Raw genomic sequence first — 24,258 nt, 5'->3', positions numbered from 1 at the left:
AATGCAGAATCCGGGGTGGTTGGGTGGTTCAGTAGGTTAAGTGTCAAATTCTTCAGGTGACTATGATGCCACTAAAGTTTGAGAATCCCTGCCATAAAAGGATGCTCATATACCTGCTATACAAATGCCACCCAAGACTGAGAGTCAAGCTTTCTGCCATAATCTATAAGGTTCTGATGATCCGGCCCAACCCATGTGTTGCAGTCATAAATGCCAGCTACACATACCTCTGCTAGGCCCAGTTTATTCCCTCTTTGAGGATTTTGCCAGGAAACTTCTCATGTCTGGCTCCTTAGCTCATTCAGTTTCCTGTTCAAATGTCACATTTTTCGTAAAGTAGTCCCCTACCACAGACACCCGTTTAAGTATCTGCCAACAAACACTGTCCAGCATTGTCCATGTAGCAACTTTCTAAGATTGGAGATAACTTTATGAGTTTGTTTCTATGTTGATGGCCCATTCTCCCCCGACTAGAATATAAAGCTCCATAAGAACAAGCACCAATTCTTTATGCCCACTATACACTATGTCTAATAATACCCTCTACACTTCTAAAATGTGAGCATTCATGTCCTCTTCTCCCACCCCTTCTCAAAACCTATTCTCATTTGTCAATTATACTTCAGTAAAGGTGGTGAAAAACTCTATTCTTATACATTCTAAGTTATAAATCAATGTAAATGGAAAGGAGACAAAACATTTACATTAAGAGAAATGAAAAACAATTCAAATTTCAGGCATCATTTGTCAAGTACTATGTGCCTTTTAGATACTGGGGAGGGTTAAAGGAGTCCCTACAATAGCACAGTTTGGGCATCTAAAGAAGGGTCTGTAATGTTTTCCAACAGATGAGCTCTTGATTTAGATGTAGTTCCTTCTCCTTTACCATAAGCAGAAGACCATCTTTACTATAAGAAATGTCATCCTTTATGAGGTAATAGGAAAGCCATCAAAGTTCAGTGTCTAAACTAATTTACTCTAGTTGTATCTTTATATTTTTCTCTCTCCCTATCTTCATATATCTTTCTCAAAGCTCAACACGGAAGCAGAAACTTGAACATGAAGAGGTGTGCATCTAAACAAGCCTTACGTGACCCGGAAGATCCAGAAGCTCCTTCACAACATAGCAGGTTATGTTATCGGCCTTTCAACAAAAGACGCCTGAACGGTATTACTTTTGCCTCCATAATGGTTTAAATGCTTCTAAGAGGCATTAGAGTCACTCGCTCCCTGTGGAGTTGGAAGAATAATGCACAGATGACAGTGCATTTAGTAAGAGGCAGACAATGCCCGTGGTTGCTCCATTACTCTGTCATCAGAGATATCAGCACTAGGCTGGGTGCTGAGCATTCGCCCATGTAGCCTGATATGAGTTCATGGAGCTGGAATTCAAAACACTAACCAGCTGTGGGAACCCAGTGAGAAGCCTGTCACACTGAATGGTATCCAGATTAGAGCTGTGAGAATTGGGGAAAACCCTTCTTGCTAAGTAAGTTTACTTCTTCAGTTTTCTCTCTTATTTAAATTTTTAATGTTTGCTACAATCCTGAACCTATAGCCATCCATTTGAATAACGGAATTTTTAAGACGACCCTTAAAAATATTTTTTGAGGCAATCATGGAAATTATAATACTGACTGGATATTTGATGACCTTGTAATTATAATTTTTAGGTGTGATAATAGCATTAGGTTTATGTAGCAAAATACCCATAACTCTGTAGAGATGTGTGCTCAGAGGAATGTAGGGGTGGAATGAAATGACGTCTGGAATTTGCTTTAAAATAATTCAGAAAAAAGGGGATCCCTGGGGAAAAAAGAGGGAAAGGAAAAGATTAAACAAGTATTGCAAACTCTTAATAATTGCTGGATCTGGGTTGGATTATGTCTGATCATTGGAATATTCTCTCTCTTTGTAAAAGTATGTTTGGAAATAAACATAAGAAAATTTTATGATAATAAAAGAAAAGAAATAATGCCAGACCAAAGGCAAAGTTATCTCTCAAGTAACATAAAAACGTCTTTTCAGCTAAGGGTTTTTTTCAAGGCCAGAAACTGTCAAATAAATGATCTACAAAATCAAAAAATGAGAAAGTCATGTTCTCAGGTGCTCAGGTCTTAAAAACATCCTTCTGTGGTATATGTATTGGTAGGAGCAGGCAAAGAAGCTTAAGGAAAGAAAACAGAAATCAGAAATGGCACATTGTTTTATTTGTTGCTTGATTGTTCCTGTAGTGGTCATAATGGGAATAGACCAAATGGATATTTGTGGGTACCAGGTTCTATGGTATTTTTTTCTCATACGTCCTGGTGTGACTTTCAATTAACATTTCTATCTTTTAGTTTCCTCATCTATAAATCAAAGGGTTGCATGATAAAGAACTAAGATTTCTTTCAGGCCTGAAAGTGCAAACTCCAGATTATATTAGCAAATCTCCTTCAGAAAAATGGGAGATTACAAATAAAAAGAAAATATCAAGTTCTGATATGACTTGGCAAATCAGAAGATGGCATATTCATTAAGCCTCTATTGAATTCTCAACACAGAAAATCCAAGTATAGCAAATTTTGCTGTTTAGAAAATCTAATTAGCAAATGAGGCAATATGGAAAATAAACAGGTTCTAAAGGCAATTTTAGCCACAGCCTAATTCTATTAAGAAAAAAAAATCAATTAACTCAAATATTTTTACATTTCTTTTCTTAATACAGAAGAGAATGGATATAAATAACATTTGTGTATCAAGAAAGTTCCAAAATAATTTTTGTTTCCTTCAAGTGTTTGAAAAGATGTACGTTTCTAGTGAAATTAAACTGTTTGAAGTGGGAGGGTTGGCGGGGCAAAGATGGATTCATAAGGCCACCCAAACCATGCATTTATTTATGTTTTTCCCAGAAAAGGTTAGCAAGTGTTGGTGTTGCAAATACATGACTGATTTCAGAAAGATGCTCTACATAAAGGCAGCTCTTCATGTATAAAGCTAGAGTCCATTTTATCCCAGGGTCCTACTTTCTATGACTTGGTGTCTTCCAGATTTCTTTCACTTCTGCTTTATTGGAAATCTGAATTTAGTAAAATAAGTGGGGGGGGGGGCAGGATTTAAGGTGCGTGAACCACACATCATCAAATGTGCAGCAGGACTGCTTTCTCTTCCACAGGGACAGTTACTGGGAGATCTCAATAATGAAAAAAACAAAGAAGTTGATTATAGAACTTTAAGATTTATATCATAAAAGGCTTAGGCATCCTAGGTTTCATGTTTCAATAAATGTGTTTTACTCATTTACCTCTGCATTTAAAATTTTGCCCTTATTTTTTCATTCAAACCATCCTATTCCTTTCTAAGAACCAGACATGAAATAATGGGGAGGGGTGGTTAGGCAAAGGGAAAAAAAATCATATTATTCCTCTGACAAATTCTGGAAAGAAGAAAGAGAATTTTACTCATTACAGGGTGCTCTATTAACTGAGCTGTCATTTAGTACCAAACATAAAAACACAAAATAATGGCATCTATATTTGATATCTATTAAGAATTTTGCAATACTGTTGTGAGAAAATGATCACTTTTTTTCCTGAGAAAAAATTTTAAAGATTTATTCTAACTTCTATATTGCCACTTTCTGATCTTCTAAAACCAGTTCTTTTATCCAGTCAGAAAACATTTCTCCAACTTTATTTTTTTTTTAATTTTTATTTATTTATGATAGTCACAGAGAGAGAGAGGGAGAGGCAGAGACACAGGCGGAGGGAGAAGCAGGCTCCATGCACCGGGAGCCTGATGTGGGATTCGATCCCGGGTCTCCAGGATCGCGCCCTGGGCCAAAGGCAAGCGCCAAACCGCTGCTCCACCCAGGGATCCCCATTTCTCCAATTTTATAATGAACATTAATGAAAGGAAGATAATTCAACATTTGTACATTTATTTTAAGGTAATCTTTGAGAACAGATGTGATTCCATGGCCATAATTATATTTAATTCCATCTAATTCCTATGTGAGAGACACCCCATAAAAGTTGTGAGGTTCAGGAAAATTGTTTTTGTCATCTCATAGGAGGCATTTCTTGATTCTTAGCAGTTCTACCATCAAGTCTAAAATAAGGAAATAGTGCTGGCTTTCTGAGTTATCTGAAGGAGAGTTTCTCAATGCTGCATCAGAATCATCTGGAGGACTTGTTAAACCACAGCTCTCACTTTCAGAATTTCTAATTCCAAAGTTCTGGCCTGGAACCTTAGAAATTGCATTTCTAACAAGTTCCTGGATTATCTTAATACTGCTGCTGCTGGTTTGGAGACCATAATTTGATAACCAGTTTATCTAAATATATGCAGCATAAGTGCTTGAATAACAGAAAACTATTAATTACTTCATTCAGTTCTGTGGAGCCTTAAGCCATCTAAATGTTTTGACTGGTGGGTAGGTAAGAAAGGAGCCTCCACCTACCCACTTTGGAATTGTTTTTTAAAATTTTATTTATTTATTCATGAGAGAGAGAGAGAGGCAGAGACACAGACAGAGAAGCAGGCTCTATGCAGGAAGCCTGATGTGGGACTCTATCCCGGGACTCCAGGATCATGCCCTGGGCCGAAGGCAGGTGCCAAACCCCTGAGCCACCCAGGGATCCCCATCTCACTTTGGAAACCAAAAACTGAATGTACATTGTCCTCAGTATAAACAAAATTATCTTAGGTGTGAGCCTAGCTGTAGCACAGTGCAATCAACTCAAAATGAGGTAAGATATTGCTTAATTTTGAGTCTAAGGAAGCTCATTTGGTCAACATGTAATCCTGGCCATGCAGGTGCACAGAGCATCAAAAACTTTTTCGGGGAGTATTTTGATGTTTTGGATTGTCCCTTGACCCTGATTGTTACTAGCAGCACAATAAAACATTTAAAGAAATCTGAGATTTCAGGGTGTGATCTGAAGTTCTACCAATGTGACCTAAGCAAGTGAGGTTCACCACATCAGCTATGTGGACCTCTGTGGATGGTCAGTTCTGTCTCTATTACCTCTGGCTCCTTAAATGTCCTTGCTGGCCCAGGCCTCGGCCTACGTCACTGAACCATTTGGTTTGTCCCTCATAGTAAGGTGATGATGACAACAAGCATAAAGAAGTCTTTCAATAGTGATTTCCTGTATCTCACTTATCCCAGCTCAGAAAAATCTTGCCATTCAACTAAACTGGCGTCAGAGATACAGTGGGAAAAAGGAGCAGTGGGGGAGGGGAATACGTGGGGGGGGGGGGGGGAGGAGGATCCTTTTCAAAAGCTCTCCCTGTGAGGAGACAGGAGCAGGAAGAGGAGGAGCCCAAGGCTGGCTATTTTTAAAATGAAATGCAGAGCCCTTTGGTCCTCTCTCCTGTTTCTATGAAGCCCCCAGAACAAAGGCATAAATCGCTGGGCAATTCATTCGGTCTCTATTTCCTCTGTACTCTCTTTAGTGAGCAAGTATAGCGAAGCCATATGGGCAGAGATATGGGCTTTCCCTCAAAATCTGCAACTTCCTTTCACAAAGCTGTCTTCCATCAGGATCAAAGTGTCACCTCCCAATGATGTTACTCATAAAGAGATCAGGAGAAAAGAAGAAAGAAAATTCATAATGGCCTGGGGTGGAAGTTGAGTCTTAACACAGGAGGGGACAACAGGATACCCACCCACTAGAGAGTATACAACTTGCACCCAAGGGGAAGGCATGGAGTCCCATGATGAAGTGGTCAATTCACTGAAGATGCAGATGGCATTTTAGCAGCCCTGTTGGCTCTCACCCCCAAAGGTGGGAGAAGGAATCACAATGCTGACTGGGCCAAGCTAATTGAAAGAAAGAAAAAACAAGCCCTGGTGTTGATACAGAAAAATCTAGGACAAGACAAAGGCAACTCTCAATTTACCTTCTGGCCTACTTACTCTTCCATTAAAAGGGGTGTTATCTGTACCAGAAAAGAGAACTGATGCCTGTGTTAACACTTGTCTCTGTTTTATTTTTAGGTTCTTTACTCAGAGAAAGGATAGCAAGGCCAGTTGGACCTCGGGCCTCAGACCACACTTGGTTTTCTCAGGTTTCCCTGCACATAAAGGCCCAAAATAATTTTCCATCATGACCTGGCCAGGAAATACAGCCAGCTCTCAGAGTGGCCACTGCAAATGGGCATGTGAGCTTGATTATCTGTCCACGGTGGGGTCTATATCACCATCTAATTTGATCTTCCTATCCAGCTGGTGTTTTTTTCTTGCTGAGGCAATGCTTCAGTATAAGAAAAATATACATATATATGTATATTGCATGTGTGTGTGTACATGTATGTATATAAAATCAAGATTTTATATATTTCATATTAGTATATATTATATATGTGGGTTTGTGTGTATATATATATATATATATATATATATAATTGAGATGATATGACAAATTTAAGAAAAAGTGAATAGTTCCAAGACCCAAAACATGGTCTCTGATGAAACTGCTAGCATAGTGATAGGTATTAGTAGTGGGAGGCCAGCACAGGGTACTTCCTGGGACAAGGCTGCCTATGTTTTCTTTATATCTGTGGAGGAAATGCAGCTGTCACTTGCAACACCTGGGAAGCCTGGGTATGCCCCTGGCAACCAGCCTAATCAACTTCATGAAGAAGGCTCTAATCGTGCCTGCCAAGGGCAAGTTTACCAGATGGCCCTCAACTCCAGGGATGGTGATGCAGCCAAAGACACATGCACAATTGTTCCCAAACTCCCCAGCCAGTCTCAGACCTCCTTCAGTGTTATTTGCCATAAATGAACCACTTAATATTTTTTTTCGACCTTTTTTTTTTTTTCTTAAAGCAAGTCACTGAAAAAATAATATATCCTCGTGGAAAAACATGGAAGTAGAAACATGGAAACAGAGCAATGAGAAGCCCCAATAGAACATAAACAGAAATGCACCCTACCCTAAGCTCTGAGCCTGAGGCCTGTTTCTCTTCCTTTAAAAGGAAGATTCACAGGAGTTACAGAGCTGATGGAGATGTGTTAGTGGCTAATGGAGATTGTCTGCCTAATCAGAAGAAATGAAAGAGATTGAAAGAAATCTCATCATGGGATCCAAAGTCATTTGGCTCTGTCAGAGCCAAAAATAATTTCAAATACCCAAGACAGTGTTTTTCAAACTTTTTTTCAGGGATGATCCACTGAAGAAATGGGCTGTATGTCACAAACTGTGTATGTGCACACATGCACACACACTTATATATAAATACTTACCTTTACCTGATACTTTTCCTTCTGTTTAATTTTTTAAAAATTCTGATTGTGACCTACAGGGCACAGTTTTAAAACCACTGCTTTAAACTTAGGGAAATATTGGTTATGCTTCATGTCCCTAACCCTATCCACAACCCTCACACTATTCAGTTATCAATCACTGTTTGTTTAACACAGTCAACTCTATTAAAATATTCATTTTCACCTTATTTTCTTTCCCACTACAATGTAAAATCTTATTTCCTGAGTCAAACTGTTAGCGCCGTCAGCTCAGAGAGAATATCATATGTGCCTTATGTTGTATTGCAAAGGATGCACCATAAATGCACAATAACCAAATTTAATCTTCACACTGCTGGATACTTGGAAATTTAAATATTTTTTTCCTATTGACTTGGTCCCCATAAATAAAAAGGATAATCATAGTATATCTATCTGTAACTTATGCTGGTGAAGGACACAAAAGAAGAAAGTCATTTCCCCCTTCCTGCTAGAGCACATCAGAGTGTCTACAAGTGAAAGCTTGTCTGTGACAGGAAGTGTCATGACTCAAAAGTGAGCCACATAGCAGACGTCTTGGGTTGGAAGTGGCCGTTTTTTTTTTTCTTAAAGATTTATCTATTCATTCATTCATTCATAAGAGACAGAGAGAGAGAGAGAGGCAGAGATATAGGCAGAGGGAGAAGCAGGCTCCATGCAGGGAGACCAATGTGGGACTCGATCCCAGAACTCCAGGATCACGCCCTGATCCAAAGGCAGACACTCAAACGCTGAGCCCCCCAGGCGTCCCAGAAGGGGCCATTTTTGCACAACCACTACTCTGACCATGTAGCCACATGTGGAGAAATTATACCATGCATCACTGCACCATTGGCCCTGACAAAAGAAGGACTGAGACTGAAGTATATCCTGGAAAATGACTTTCTTCTGATATAGAATCTTGGAATATGATTATATCAGTTGTAGTTTATCACTTAGAGAACAATCTCAGGGAGTTTCATCCAGGGATTCTCGTTTTCTGCTCTATGGAACAACAAAAGTGGTAAAAAAAAATTTTAGATTCCTTTGACCATACACCATTGTTCTTAATTCAAAACCCCAGGCCAAAATTACATTATTTAAAGGGCAAGACAATGAAATGGATTACAATCCTGTGTTTTATCCCCAAAATAACTTCAATAACAACTTGCATTCTGAAATCTAACTATATGCCATAAGATGAACTAAGCACTTTCTTGGCATTTAGCTCATTTACTCCTACATTAACCCTCTGAGGTAGGAACTATTATTACTGACCTATTCCAGAGAAAAAAAACTAAGACTCACAGATATGAAATGAAATTTCCCAAGGTCACACAATTCAGTGTCAGAAACATTGCTGGGCTTAAAACCAATGCTCTTCAATCCTTCCTGTATTCCAGTTCTAAAAGTGATTCAACAAAGACCATAGTATTAGGGTATAGAAATAATAACACAACCATTATATGAGGACTCAACTAGAAATAAAAGGATTTAATAAGTACAGAAGTGTAATGATTAAGTGGATGAAACAGCTTTTACAAAAATCTCCATTCTCTGTATATCCCCACAGGACCCCTCCATCAGCTTCTGCCCCCTTACTTTCCATCCTCCACTAATAGACATAAACATGACAACTTTGAAATATTTTAGGAAAAATAGTTCTCAAAGTGTATCCCCTGAAAGCATGTTAGAGATGCAAATTCTTATACCCCACTTCTTTTTAACATAGGTTGGATTATTATTTTGGATTATTATTTAGGCATGGTAAACCCAATAGATCTGGAGATCATTACCATTGAAAAGATACTTTGTTATACACCCAGATCATAAAAGGAAGGGACAGGATGACATGAGAGACACCAGGGTCAGTCGGGAGACAGAGCAGGGGAGGGGGCGGAGAGGGCAAGAACTTTTATTTTGGTTTCTGCTGGGAGTCAACTGAAGAGGTGAGATAAACAGGTTTAGGATTTGTTTGAATAATTTCAGCAGGCTCTGGTACACAGGAACTGTCTCTAGTTTTCTGGTACCTAACTCTAGGATGATTAGGGAAGGTAGATAAGATGATAGAGCTTGTGCTCTGAATTGACTGGTTTGCATTTGAAAAGCATGCTCAGGGGTGAATTGTTTACCAGTGCAAGTGGCTGGCACTGGAAGGGACAGTCCCTCCAGGATCAGCAAAAGCCCACATGTCAAAGCATCAGAATACAGAAAATAGAAGACATGGTTACTACAGCACTCCAGACCTACTGATTAAAAAACTGACTGTTGGATCAGGAGTCTGTTTTCATAAGACCTCCAGGTGATTCTAGTGCACATTATAGTTTAAGATCCACAGTTTTAGAATTTACTCTACAGTGTTTCACATAGCACAAGGAGCACTAAGTACTTAGTACAGACCTGATTTTTTTCCTTTTCTCAAAACTTAGTAACTTTAAGTATCGATATCAAATGTATATCCATACACTATTTCAAGAAACTATCCTCAAAGCATTAAATACACAAAAGACCTCTAATAATACCATCTATTTCTTTATGTCCCCAAAACAGCTGTGTGTCTAAATTAGAATAGAGACAACCAAAATTTTCAATAATAAATAGCACACTGAGACACACCAGTGTACCCTTTAAAAGTAGATGTTTAGAATGATCTGAAAGACAGCATTGGGGGCAAAGCCATTAGATAGCCTTTGGAGTTTCACCCTAGAAAGCTCCATGTAATTTGTTTTTCTAGAATTTTCTATCAACTTCTGAAGGATCTGCTTCTATGTTTGGTCAACAACAGAAATCGTGGATAGTTTTATGTATGTTGGTAAGATTATAGAACTCTGCTTGTTACTACCAAAACTTTTAAGTCCATGTTTTGAAAATAGATTGATGTTGGAGAAGGAAAAAGAAGATTCATGACCCAGTCCTAGCTGCGTTTTAATTAGTCAGTCATATGATCTTGGGCAAGTGAATAAATCTCTCTGGACTTTTGTTTTTCTCCACACCTGTAGTGCCAGGGTGCTGGATGAGAAGATATTTCAAAGAAAATATAGATTTAAATATAGATTCTATCTATATTTAGAGGCAGAAAGAAACTTCTTGTGAAAAATCCCTTGAAGGAGATAATGCTTTTTACCACAAATAGGAATATACTTTTCTACATGCTCTGAGCTGCAAAATCTTAAGTATATTTATTATTTGAAACACCCTGGTCTACATATTTATCTATAAATAGGAGTTTCTTGGCTACATATCAGAATCATCTGAAGGAGCTTTAAAAATGCCAATGTCTGGTACCAACTCCAGAGATTGTTCTTAGGTGTGTCTAGGTCATTGGTATTTTTAAAAACTCCCCAGGTAATTCTAATGTGCACTCAGTGTTAAGAGGCATAAGCCTATAACAAGTCCTGGAACACTGTTTAAATCAGAAAAGAATGCATGGTAGTTAGTAAGTTCTACAACTATCTGAACATGTGGTGAGGTAAGTAGAAAAGTCACAATAAGTTTGGCCTCACAAGGGCACTTGATGGGATGAGCACTGGGTGTTATACTATATGTTGGCAAATCAAATTTCAATAAAAACCAATGAAAAATAAAGTTTGCCCTCATCCTTGAAAAGAGAGGGGGTAGTGGTCAGAAATTAATTTCATGAATGATTCTCTGAGACAAGGAATAAGATTGGGTAATATTCTCCCCTCTTCTGGTAGAAACAGAAAAGTTAGTTAAAGAGTTTTGGAGAAAACACATTTTCTCAGATATTAGTGTTCTCATAAAGGATGATAGCAGGGGGTCATGCAAGTTCCCATCTACATGAGAATTAGCAGGCAGGAGATAGTCTAGAGGGTACGCCACAACAGGAGAAATTGCCAGGATTATAAGCATTTCTGAGACACCACTTGAACACTTGCTTCTTTCTGAAATGCTGGCTGGAGGAAGAGAAGGATGAGATTTACATAGGACTGAATTCTCGCACTATGCAGATGAGAGAAGTATGGTATCCATGGCCCCAATTCTTTACCCCCTTCTGTATCCATATCCTTTACCAGGTAACTTGTAGTGCCCTGCCACTGTCCCTGAGCCATGTGACCTACTTTGGAAAATGGGGTGCAAGCAGAGAACTAAAAATTACTCCCACTCATATCTTTACCTTTGTTATGTGAACATGCCACCCTAGATCTGCTGACAGTCCACTAATCCCATGATATTAGGTAAGGCCAGGTGAGGCAGATAGACCCTCAGGTGACAACCTATGATTCCCACTGCCTGGTATTCATAGCTTTATGAAAGTCTATCCCTTTGAGTGTGGGTGGGCCTCTGACTTACTTCTACCAACAGAATATGGCAAAGATGACAGGATGTCAGTCCTATGATTATATTAGTCATGTAAGACTCCCATCTCAGTAGAGTCACTCTTGCCTTCCTGTTGGCCTTGAATAAGGAAACATAAAAATGTAGAGAGGCCCATGTGGCAGGAAAAACAAAAGAGGTCTTTAGGAACTGAGGACCTCACTCCTACAGATGAAAAGAACTGAATTCTGCCAATAAAATGAGTGAATCTGACGTATACCTTTCCTCAGTCATACTTCCTGATGAAAGCACAGCCTAGCCAGTACTATGACTACAGTCTGGTGAGACCCTGAAGCAGAAAACCCAGCTAAACCATATTCAGGTTCCTAACCCACAGAAACTGTGAAATAATAGATGTGTACTGATTTAAGCCACTAAATTTGCTGGAGAACCACCCAGCTAACCCATAGCTTTGTGAACTAAATAAATGCTAGATAAGCTAACCCCCATATATGTGTGCAAGCCCAGCCAAGACCACCAGAGTAACCAAGCTAAGTGAAATATGACCACAGACACAGAAATGAGTCCAGCAAAATCTGCCAAGTCCAGTGCAGATCATCTGAATCCCACAAACTCTATAAGCTAACTAAATGTTTATTGCTGCTACATGTGACTGAGTTTTGTTATTGTTACACAGCAGTATTGTAGCAATAGATAACTGATACAGTGACAGTGAAATTTTATTTCCTTAGTTCTCACAGACAGGTAATGTTTCAGCAAACTTGAAACTAATATGATAAAAATAATCATAACTTGGTTATTACATACTATCCAATATCTCAATGGCAAATTCCTGAAATCTTTAGTCCTCCATACCTAAGAGAAATATCATTGTCCTGGGACAGTTTGGATACTGTTTTCTTTGTTCATTCTTTTCATTTGTCTGTTCTGTTTCTCCCATACCTGCCTCACTAGAATGACCAATTCTTTATATCTAGTTTTTAATATTGCAGAGAAATAGCTGCAATTCTTGAAATTCTTGAATTTCACATACATACACACAAACACATACATACACAACCATTAACTGTATACCCAGGGTTCTTATTACTACTCTTTGTATGTACAATCAATGCTATAATTTAAGGTTTTGGTTCTTCCAATATTTGCTATAAAATTCCTGCCACTAATAATACTAAGTCAGGGAATGTCATCTCAGACACTGCTATATTATAGACTCTGTTCTAAGGCCTCTATGAGTCTCAGGCTCTTTTTCTCTCCAAAATATATGTACATGTTCTTCATTCTGGCAGCTAAAGATATTTATACTGTCCAGTTTTCATGGGTAAAGAATTTTCAGGCTGAGCTTTCCCTAAAAAGGAATTTTATGGTATGTAGCAAAAACAAACCTAGAATGTTTCCAGTACTTAAATATTCAATATTCACCCAGATGAAGTTGCCCTTAGAGTTAATCTAAATTGATTCACGTTATCTATATATAGGTTAAACTAGCCATTATGTGAAGATTACTCCTATAAAAGAATAGTTTCCTTAGTGTACAGTAAAACATCACTATTGAGGTAGGGGGAATTATGTACTGATTTTAATATTTTTTACACCAATGAAAATAGTTAAAATAAAACCACAATCAAAATTAAGTTTTGGCAAGGGTGTGGAGGAACTGGGCCTCTCATACATCGCTATTTGGCATGTAAATGGCACAGTCACTCTGGAAAACTGTTTGCAGTATTTACTAAAGATGAATGCATGCACACCTGAAAACCCAACAGTTATGCTCCAACAAGATGTGTGCATATATTCACCACCACAGACTTGTGCAATAATGTTCATTGTACCACTATTCATAATGACCAAAACTAGAATAACTAAAAATCTCCATGACATTTAGATCAATAAATAAATTATGGTTAATTTATATAATGGAATACTAAAGAGTAATCAGAATGAAAAAATATCAAAGCACACATATGAAAGTACCTCACAAACATGCTAAGTGAGTGAAATTAGACACAAAAGACTGCATCCTATATGATTCCATTTATATCAAACACAGGCAAGGGGATCCCTGGGTGGTGCAGCGGTTTAGCGCCTGCCTTTGGCCCAGGGCGCGATCCTGGAGACCCGGGATCGAATCCCACGTCAGGCTCCCGGTGCATGGAGCCTGCTTCTCCCTCTGCCTGTGTCTCTGCCTCTCCCTCTCTCTCTGTGACTATCATAAATAAATAAAAATAAAAAAAAATTAAAAATTAAACACAGGCAAAATTAGTCTACAGTGCCAGAAGTCAGGATAGTGGTTGTCTTTGGGGGAAAAAGATGGTAGTGACTGGAGGGGAACATATAGAAGGTCTAGGGTGTTAGTAATATTTCTAAATCTGAGTATTGGCTACATGAGTATATTTAGCTTTTGAAAATTCATCAAGCTGTATATGTACAGCGTGTTTAGTTTTCTTGTATATGAGTTATGCTTTAATAAAAGTATGCATATTTTTAAAGATTTTTCTTATTTATTTGCGAAAGAGAAAGCACAAGTGGAAGGAGGCACAGAGGGACAAGCAGACTCCCTGCTGAGTGTGGAGCCTGATGCAGGACTTGATCACAGGACCCTGAGATCATGTCCTAAGGTGAAGCCAGACACTTAACTGACTGAGCCACACAGGTGCCCCTACATATTTTTTAAATTCAAGGTAGAGTTGAAACACCCTAGTACATTATTTTCAGGTATACAACATAATGATTTTACAACTTCATATGTTATGCTGTGCTCACCAGAAGTGTAGCTACCACCTGTCACCATAAAATGCTATACAATACCACTGACTATATTTCCTACGTTGTACCATTCATTCATTCATTCATGCTTGTACCATTCATGTACCTATGGTATAACTTACTCATTCTATAACTGGAAACCTGTACCTCCCACAACCCTTCACCCATTGCCCATGCCCTACTCTGGCAGCCACCAGTTTGTTCTCTGTAGTTATGGGTATGTTTCTGCTTTTTTTGTTTGTTTTGATTTTTAGATTTCATGTATAAACTAAATTATTTGGTATTTATATTTCTCTGACTTATTCCTCTTAGCACAATTCCCTCTAGGTCCATCCATGTTGTCACAAATGGCAAGATCTCAACCTTTTCATAACTGAATAATATTCCATTGTACTTATGTATGTGTATATAACTTCTTTATCCATTCGTCTATTGGTGGACACTTAGGTTGCTTCCATATCTTGGCTATTATAAATGATAATAACAATAAACAGAGGGGTGCATATATCTTTTCAAATTAGTGTTTTCATTTTCTTTGGGTAAATACCCAGTTGCAGAATTACTGGATCATATGTTATTTCTATTTTTAATTTTTTGAAGAACCTCCATACTATTTTCCATAGCAGCTGCACCAATTTATAATCCCATCAATAGTGCCCAAGGGCTCCTTTATCTCCTCATCCTCACTAACACTTGTTATTTATTTTAGAAAGTTTATATTTTTAAAAATTGCTTCCTAATACTAGAATGCATCTAATTCAGTATAATCTACTGAAATTCTCCTCTGGTAATCTTAAGTCCATCTCATCTAAGACTGATGAGTAAACTGCTAAAGACCCTGCAAAGTAGTAGAGAAAAACTGATTACTTTTCTTTCCCTTCGCCAAAACTACTTCTACGTGAAAATCAAGAGATTGCTGCCCTTGATGATAGAGATTTTGACAGGCCTCCATGTTGTCACCTCAACTTATGAAAATGGGGTTGACACTGCTTCAAGTGTTTTGTGCGTAAATTCTTCTTATAGTATGACAGCTCTTTCTTACCTTGGAAAGATCCCCTGGGCAGGACATTTTCCATTCACTGTAGCACAGTAATCTCTATCCAGCTCCAAAACTTAGACCAGAAAGCAATCCAGGCCAGAATGATACAGTAGGAAAAGAAAGCAAACCTGGACCGAATGAGAAGCTGCCAATACATCAATAAGCACTTTACATATTTGGCAGCTTTGAACGTCCAAGCAACTCTGTGAGTCTGGGAAATGGTCATTTTTCCCATTTCACAACTAAGGAACAGGAACGTGGCTTTAGCTGGTCACACAACTGAAGGGCGGCATAAACTTGGTTCAAAACCCACACAATGTCCTTCCAATTCTCTTTTTCTTACCAAATCTTCTCATATGAGCCAAAGTAAGGATAATATATTTTCTGTTGGAATCACTCTTTGAACAACAGAGAGATGTCTTGAGGGGTAACTATAGCAGATATTAGCAGCTATGCATTGCTACTCTTTGTATTTCATTCCAGTCTTTTTGAATTTATTGTCTTTTTATTTTATTTTTAAAAAATAAATGGAGCCCAATGTGGGACTTGAACTCACAACCCTGAGATCAGACCTGAGCTGAGATGAAGAGTCAGATGCTTAACCAACCAAGTACCCAGGCACCTCTGAATTTATTGTCTTTTAATCATCCTTCTATTACTCCCATTTTCTTCCTCCTTTCCCTAGTGAGGACATAGACCTTCCCCTAGCACCCTAGGTATCATTGACTCCCTTCTGAAGATCCTCAGGTTTAAGTCACTGACATCTCAAATCTGTTTTTCAGATCCCATAGGTAGGAAACTGATGGCTATTTCAACCAAGCTATAGCAAGTGATTTTTCTACAGCATTTTGAATAATAGCTTTTAACTAAATAGAGCATTGCAAAATGAAGACTGTTTTTACACATAGATTCCCTTTAGAAGCTATAAAACCCTTTAAAACAAGAATGCTGTCTTTATAGTTCTAATATGAGACCCAGTACATGGGAGGCAGTCAATAAATAAATCCTTATTAAAATTAATATAAGTGAGTCTTCAAACCACTCTGTAAGGGAGGTACAGCAGCTATTCCCAATTTGAAAATGGAAAACAGAGTTGGATAGGATGCAAGTCTTAGCTCATGTACCAAAGGAATACTTAACCCGCGCATCTGTGTTCAGACCTGTGTTCATTACATGTGCATCAAAATACCACCAGTTCTAGCAGAGAAAACCAAATCATTTACAGCAACATTGCGGGAAATACAAGGCAACTGACTTCAAATACCCGAAATGGATTCCTGAGGCCACTGAGCAGCATGCTCTGCAATCCAGCTGGGGAATCTATCTCACTGACCTCTTGCACCAAGGAATTCCTCTGGTTTCTATTTCTAACTTTTTCTATTATGCAACCCTGTTCCTGGGATGTGAGATTCGTTAACATGCTTGAGAATTTGTTGCCCTTCTCTTGAGTTAAACCATCAATCTTTGGATGAGAAACATTTCTCATCAGTGATCTAAGTTCTGGGCAGAACCCTTGGATGGATACTGAACAGGCCAGTAGACTAGAACTTCTTAAGGACAACATCACTCATTATCCAGGAGGAAAAAGAAGTGAAATAAAGTTTGTTCAAGGAGTAACTGTCCTAATTATAAATTCAAAAATCTTTCTGAACACAAATCCCAATTACAACACTGAGAGAAGTAGACAAACCAGTGGATACCACAATAAGGTAAATACATTTAGAAGATCTGGTGTGAGGCCCAAGAATCAGAATGTTGAACAAGCAATGCAGCTGTTTCTAATGAGAAGACTCTATCCTTTTGAGAAAAACTAGGTGAATATTCTATACCTAAGTCCAGACCTAAAAACCAAGCCAATCCCTGATGTGCAGGGCAAACATAAATAACTCCTTTTGACAACTCAAATTCTTCAGTGTCACCTTATTTGACCATAGGAAAATAATTTTCCTTCTTGCTTTCAGTAAACTGTCCATCATTTCATTGTTCTTAGATGAATATTAGCCCAATCTCCTGGTTTGCTCTGTATATCACTGAAGAAAGCCTTGTAGCCTCTGTTCTTCTTTAGGGTCCTGTACCAGCTAATTTCAGCCATGTTCATCCAATGGAAGATGCTGCAGGAGGTTACAGGACAGAAAAAAAGGAGAGGGCAAAGCATTTCTCCCATCCTTCCCTTTGTAGGCAGTGTCTCTGGCAGCAACTCTGTCTTCTCCATGGTTTTAGTTCCTGCCAGAGAGGCCCATCGGGGCTCTAGCTTTTGCTAGGTGACCTCAGCTCTCAGTCTCAGATATACCATCTGCTCCCTGGGATGCTTCTAGCTCCAGGGATGATAATGGCTTTCTGATTTTGCTAGTGCATTTCTTTACCAGCCTCTATTTGGCATCTCAGATCTTCTATCAACTATGTGTTAAATTCCCCCTTTAATTTCCTCTCATTTCAAATTAGATCAGTTTCTGTTTTTCTGAATGACCTCCAACTGCTACCTAGAGTAATTTTATGTCCTCCAGCTTGGGCATTGGCTGTGGGTTCCCCACTGCAGCATCCCATAAAGAGGTGGTAGGGCTCTTACCTTTGATATCTGACAGCCGCTGCTTACCAGCTGACTCTGGTTGTCTGGTTGGCCAGGTGAGGTCCTCTCCTTTAAATATCTCATTCTTATCTCTCCCAAAGCCCTGGAATCAGAAACAAAACAGCATTGAGTTTTGGCCTGTCTTCTTCCACTGACTCATTCTGTTCCTCATAACCCCCAGAGTCTGATCTCTGCTAGGAATTGGTAAATAAATTGAAAGTATATAAGGGCTGAAGCTGTTATATTTTAGTAGAAGCCTTCAACATTAAATAAGGATGGGGAATAAAGGGAATTTCAGCAGAGGCAAAAGGATAAACATTTTAGTAAAAGTAAAACCTTTCTGAGGTACCTCAACCTGTAATTTGGAAGGAATTGCCTATTCTAATAAGCAAAGGAGGTGACCAGTCCAGCCTGAGGAGGGAGAGGTAGAGTGCTGAAGGAAAGGATAGAGAGAAACTATCCAGCCACTAAAGAGCAGCTGACCTTTGAATTCAGTGCTTTCTATATAGAAGACACTGTCCTAAATGCATGATGTGTATTATTTTACTTAATTCTGACAACATCATGTGATATGCACACTTAATACATTTTTTTTAATTTTTTTTTATTTATTTATGATAGTCACACAGAGAGAGAGAGAGAGAGAGAGAGAGGCAGAGGGAGAAGCAGGCTCCATGCCTGACATGGGATCCGATCCCGGGTCTCCAGGATCGCGCCCTGGGCCAAAGGCAGGCGCCAAACCACTGCACCACCCAGGGATCCCACTTAATACATTTTTTACAAGAAAACAGAGAATAAGAAGTTAAAGTTATTTGTCCAAGATTATACACTTGGTTAACAGAGGGGTTAATTTATATTAAAATATAATTATAATTAACTTATAATTCAGTATAAGATTACGTGGCTCCCATGCTACATCACTTGCTAAATGTGAGTCAAACCAAGGAGAAATAAAGTTACAAAGTAATCAAAGCTATCATGCTATGAGAACATAAAGCAGTACCTCTCCTATCTTTCCTAAAGTTTTCCTGATTTTGCATTTGCAGCACATACTGTGTATGTTTATTCCAGGAAAAGCAATCACTCAGTGATGGGGACACTGCAGAGGTGAGTGGCTTTAAAGGGGGTGGGGGCACACAACATAATTAGCAACCTGGGAGGAATTTGTTGTGTTAACACAGCCTGGTGGTGATTTTTTCAGGCATGATGACTTTGCAAGGCTGGAGACATGCTTCCTCAGGAAGAGGGAGAGTGACAGAAACATTTCCTCTCCCTGGAGACAGGATTCAGCCAAAGCACGGTCATGAGGGAAGGACTTCACCAAGACACAATTTAACCCATAGCCTAGCAATGACAGTATTATAACCTAAAGTATAGCTGACAAGTTCTTCTATTCTCAGAATGTAAACAATAACGACTAGAGACATTTATGCAGTACTTACTCTGCAAGAAAATAAGAAAGATACCAAAAAACTAGTAGTGATAGCAGAAATAAAGCAAGCTTTCTAGGAAACAATGCTATAATTCTGGTTTATGTTATTCTCTCAAATAAAGATGCTGAAGTGTTTAGAAGGAATACAAATTCATTCAAACCCTAACAAACTGACAACAAGCCCAACTAGACTGCTGTAAGACAAATTGAAAACTGTATTGATTCAATACCCATGACTGGTTTCAGGAACTATTACATCTAGGAACTCAAAGAATCTCCACAGAACACTCAGGAGTCACATCTTTTCTTCATGGACCCCTTTCTAAACAGACTCTGCCACCACAATCCAAGATGGTACTTAACAGCTCTAGAACAGTTTCTCACCATCTTAGTAACGCCAGCAGACAAACAAGATCTCCTATATATATCAGCTTCCTTTTACACCTCCTTCCATACCTCCTATATCTGCAGCAAAAGTGCTGAGATTCACTACGATTGGATAGATGTGGGTCACAAGGTCATTCCTGATAAGCTTGGGTCATATGAACACCCTGGGACATGGAGGTGGAGTCAGCTTTGCCCAAAGCACATGGCCTGATTGTGACAAAAAAAAAAAAAAAAAAAAAAAAAAGGTCTTCAGGGAACATGAATGCTGTTACCAGAAAGAGAAGAGATACTGCACTGAAAAACAACAATTAATTCAAAGGTCCACCAGATGGGTGAATATATAGACATAACGTATTTTAGAAAGAGACGGGAGAGGAGACAATAGCAGATAATTTTTTAAATAAAGGTAGGAAAAAATCAATCAATTAATTAATTAATTAATTAATTAATTAATGTAGGAAAAGAGATTTGATGGAAAACAACCACGGAGCATTTGTTCATTCGTTCATTTATTCATACATGTGGTAGTCATTCATTTGAGTCTCTAGCAAGACCTGACTCCTTCCTCTATGCATAAAAATGCTTTACCTTTACAACTAGTTCCAGGGGAAGCTTCCAACACAAAGTTTACATGCTATAAAATTTAATATTTTAAATTAAAATTGTGACTAACAACTAGTTAAGAAGAGTGTTCTGCTGTGATATTAAGTGATTTCAGTCCTCCACATTTCTTTCCTATACTTACACTTAGATTAATAGTAATATTAAGTAGTATTCTTTTCTTAAGAACCATCCCCCAAATTAATTTGACTTATTCTTCTGCCAACAACTAAAATTCCTAAATCTGTGGAATTTCTAAAATACTTTTTCATAAGTCATTAAAATATTGAAATCTCACTGTTTTTCAAATAATCATATTTGAGATACATATTCCAAGCAAACTTTTCTTCACTGAATCAATGGAGTGGAGTCAATGGCACAAGAAATTGGACAAAGGGGAAATATACATTCTCCACTCTGCATTTGTTCTGCATTTTTCTTTTGCACAGCATCATTCATTTCTCTAAACCCTAAGCAACTCAGGGCAGGAGTGTGTCTGTTTATTTTGGCACTGACAGAGTTATTGTATGAGCCACTTTTGCTTGCTGAGTTCAAGGAACAATAAATAATAATAATGAGAAAGGGCAGTTTGATGGCATGAGACTCAGTGGAAGCTGAGAGGACATGTGTCAGTTGACCCCCAACTGTAAAACTCACGTTTCACATCAATTACAGAACTGGGTGTAGATTAGACAAGAAGGAGGCCCTACCTTCTTCTTTTTAATAATATGATGATGTTGTGATGCCTCAAAAGAGAAAAGCACAGTATCCCAGTGTGTTTCTGCCTGTGCAGACACTGGAGACATCTGTGCAGCAAAGTGATGGTGGCAGTGCCAACTTTGCCATAAATTTCTGCTGTCAGAAAACTTTGCAGCCAGGATCAATCATGGGGAATTATGTTCAGCTGAAAACATTTTTCCTGCCACATTACTTTAACATCCTTCTGATTCACAAATAGCTAATTTTACCAATCACAGAATCTGGAATGATCACTTTCTAACAAAACTCTATGTTGATCAAGAGTTATTAATTTTCTTAAGTTGCTCTCAGGGCACAATCTTATGTAGTTCCTAGTGATAACACCACTCCCTTAAAATGAAGCATCAAGAGTAATAAGAATTTTCCCACTCTCAATTGGTTTGTCTCACCCCTACCCATAATAGATTTCTCTAATGATGTTCTCTAATGAGCAGTTCATTGACCAAACTGCTAGGAGTTTCAGCTCTTTCAATATGTGGTAGAAGTGACCAGCATTTCTTTACTAAGTGGAAGGTGGTGGGGATATTTCACTTGAAGGAGGTACAAATTCAAAATGACTGCATTTCAGTTCGGTTCTGACTATAGTATACATTGGTCAGGCTGTTGCTAAATGAGCTTTTAAACAGGAGAGTCCTAAAAATTCATTTGTCCCCTGATGGTAGGATTCAAAGTGTTTTGACTTTGGCATTTGTTCCTGGTAGAAATTAGGCAAGAGTGTGGCTTCTCTCCCAGAGGTTCTCTCTCTACTCCCTAAGTTGGTTCTACAGTTCCATCTTAGGGATGCTTCTGATTCCTTCAGCCCTTCCAGATTATTCTATGCTGGCTTGGTGTTGAAGAGTGATTTCTGACTTTTTTCCTGATAGTGTGGGTATAGTGATTAGGTGGAGGAACAGTCTAGTTTAGTAATTTATTGAAGTAAAATTTTGTCAAGATAGTGTATTCAAGGGGAGGGGAGCTATCAGGAGAAATAGGAAGGTTGCTGCAAAGCCAACTCTAATAAAAAAGCCAGGAAGCCTTCTTTTGATAAATTAGGCAGAGGCCTAACCTCACAGATGTCTCTATGTAACTGATGCATTCAACACAACACATTAATTAACCACCTCTGAGCCAAACGTCAGGCTTCCTAGTGCCATCTGATAATACCCAAGAATCAAAACTACAAGAGAAACTGCTAAGTTTAAACATAACCATTCCCTCTACCTCTTGAGTATACACGGATAAACTACACTTCCCAGCCTCCCTTGAAGTTAGAATGACTATATAACTAAATCCTGGCCAATGGAATACAAGTGGAGATGCTATGTATGTGCCATTTTCAGCCTGGCCATAAGAACTTCCCAAGCATTTCTCCAAATTTCTTCTTCTCCCTTCTGCCATCAAAATACAGAGAATCCAGCCAAGAACTATATGATCTAGAAGAGGGGAAGCCATAATATAAAAGGCTGGGTCCCTGAATAACCTTGTGAAAAGTCCACTGGTCAGAAACACCTACACTGTAGTTTTTATGAACAAAAATGACTTTGTATTGTGTTAATCTGCTAAAAATGAGGTATTAGTGGTATCTGTTAGAGCAAACTAATGTTCCTTACTCTTACCACCCTTTCCCTCCAAAAGAAGACTTAGAAAATAGGAAAAAAATGACTATAAAAAGATATTTACAAACACCAATGAGTCAGATCTGGCCTGTAAAAATAACAAAATATATTCAACATGTTTTATGTACTGCTTTCAAAATTATAAGGTGCTAAACAAATGTCAGTAGAGGCCACTGCTACGCCTAGAACCCAATTACCATGAAAACTACTTCCAAATTTCCAAAGATATGGTATAGGCCCATAGAATTCATAATTCCTCTGAGGTCTTTCCAAAGCAATCCTGGTTTCAATGACCATTTATAAATGCTAGACTCTAATGATTATTAGATTCTAATTATTAAACTAATAGTCATTAGAGTCTACCACTAGAACTACATAAAATAGAATCAGTAGGTTCAAAGATGGCAATAAGAATTTACCAATTCTAGTTTATGTGCCTAAAAAAACTCATGCTCATTAAGAAATAAGACTGAGAGTTTAGTATATCACTATTTGACAGTTAGCATAGTAAAACTATTCCATTCAAGAATTATCAATGGATGCTAAAGCTAGTGAGTAGAAATTTATTGAGAAACAGTCCATCAGACAAAAATCACCATTAGGCAAAGACCACAGTAATAACTGTTACAGGCAAAATCCATCAATAGGTCCAAAAATCAGTGGTGAAATTTGAGGAGAAACAATACATTTGTATAGTCTCCAAGGATGCTCCCCAAATATTGATCAGTTTATAATGGGAAAAAAAACAATAATTTCACAGTGGAGAAATCATCTTAATGAAGTGATCAAGGGTAACATCACCATCAATAAACCTTATCAGCATGATGTTGCCCCTGATATCATACATTGACAAAAACACAACAGTTCTGTGGCATTCTTGCCACTAATGCATAACCCAGGAGAACAAAGAGGACAAACTCTGAGAGTCTAAAATACAAATAACTGGAGCACCAGGGTGGCTCAGCAGTTGAGCATCTGCCTTTGGCTCAGGGCATGATCCCAGAGTTCTGGGATCGAGTCCCACATCAGGCTCTCTGCAGGGAGCCTGCTTCTCCTCTGCCTATGTCTCTGTCTCTCTCTCTCTGTGTCTCTCATGATTAAATAAGTTTAAAATAAATAAATTAAATAAATAAATAACTACCATTATTAAAAGTGTCAAGTCACAAAAAAGCAAGGCAATCCTGAGAAACAATCATAGATTGGAAAAGACTAAGAAGTCACAACAAATAAAAGCCATATGGGATCCTACACTGGATCCTGGTACAGAAAAAAAGCATTAGGGGAGAAAATGGTGAAATTCTAGTAAGATCAATAGTTAAGAGTGTCATACTAATGTTAATTTCTGATCTGACAATTGAACTATATTTATGCAACTTGCTAACATAAGGAGAAGCTGGATAAGGGTATACTAGAACTCTGTACAATTTTTCTAACTTTTCTTTAAGCCTGAAGTTATTTCAAAAAAGAAAGAAGAAAGAAAGAAAGAAAGAAAGAAAGAAAGAAAGAAAGAAGAAAGAAAGAAAGAAAGAAGAAAGAAAGAAAGAAAAGAAAGAAAGAAAG

General features: G+C 38.2%; 1 long non-coding RNA gene across 1 annotated transcript; it reads left to right on the top strand.

Moving 5' to 3' along the window:
- The first annotated feature begins 1,366 nt into the window (after positions 1-1,366).
- LOC140595292 (uncharacterized) lies at positions 1,367-19,478 on the top strand. The gene is made up of 3 exons (XR_011996790.1): positions 1,367-1,489; positions 18,972-19,032; positions 19,127-19,478. It is a non-coding gene; the product is annotated as an uncharacterized lncRNA (long non-coding RNA).
- Positions 19,479-24,258: the final 4,780 nt, after the last annotated feature.

This window comes from Vulpes vulpes, chromosome 14 (genome assembly GCF_048418805.1).
Source record: "Vulpes vulpes isolate BD-2025 chromosome 14, VulVul3, whole genome shotgun sequence".
Classification (NCBI taxonomy): Eukaryota; Metazoa; Chordata; class Mammalia; order Carnivora; family Canidae; genus Vulpes; species Vulpes vulpes.
Note: the sequence above shows the minus strand (reverse complement) of the source record. Positions and strands in the feature narration are given on the sequence as shown.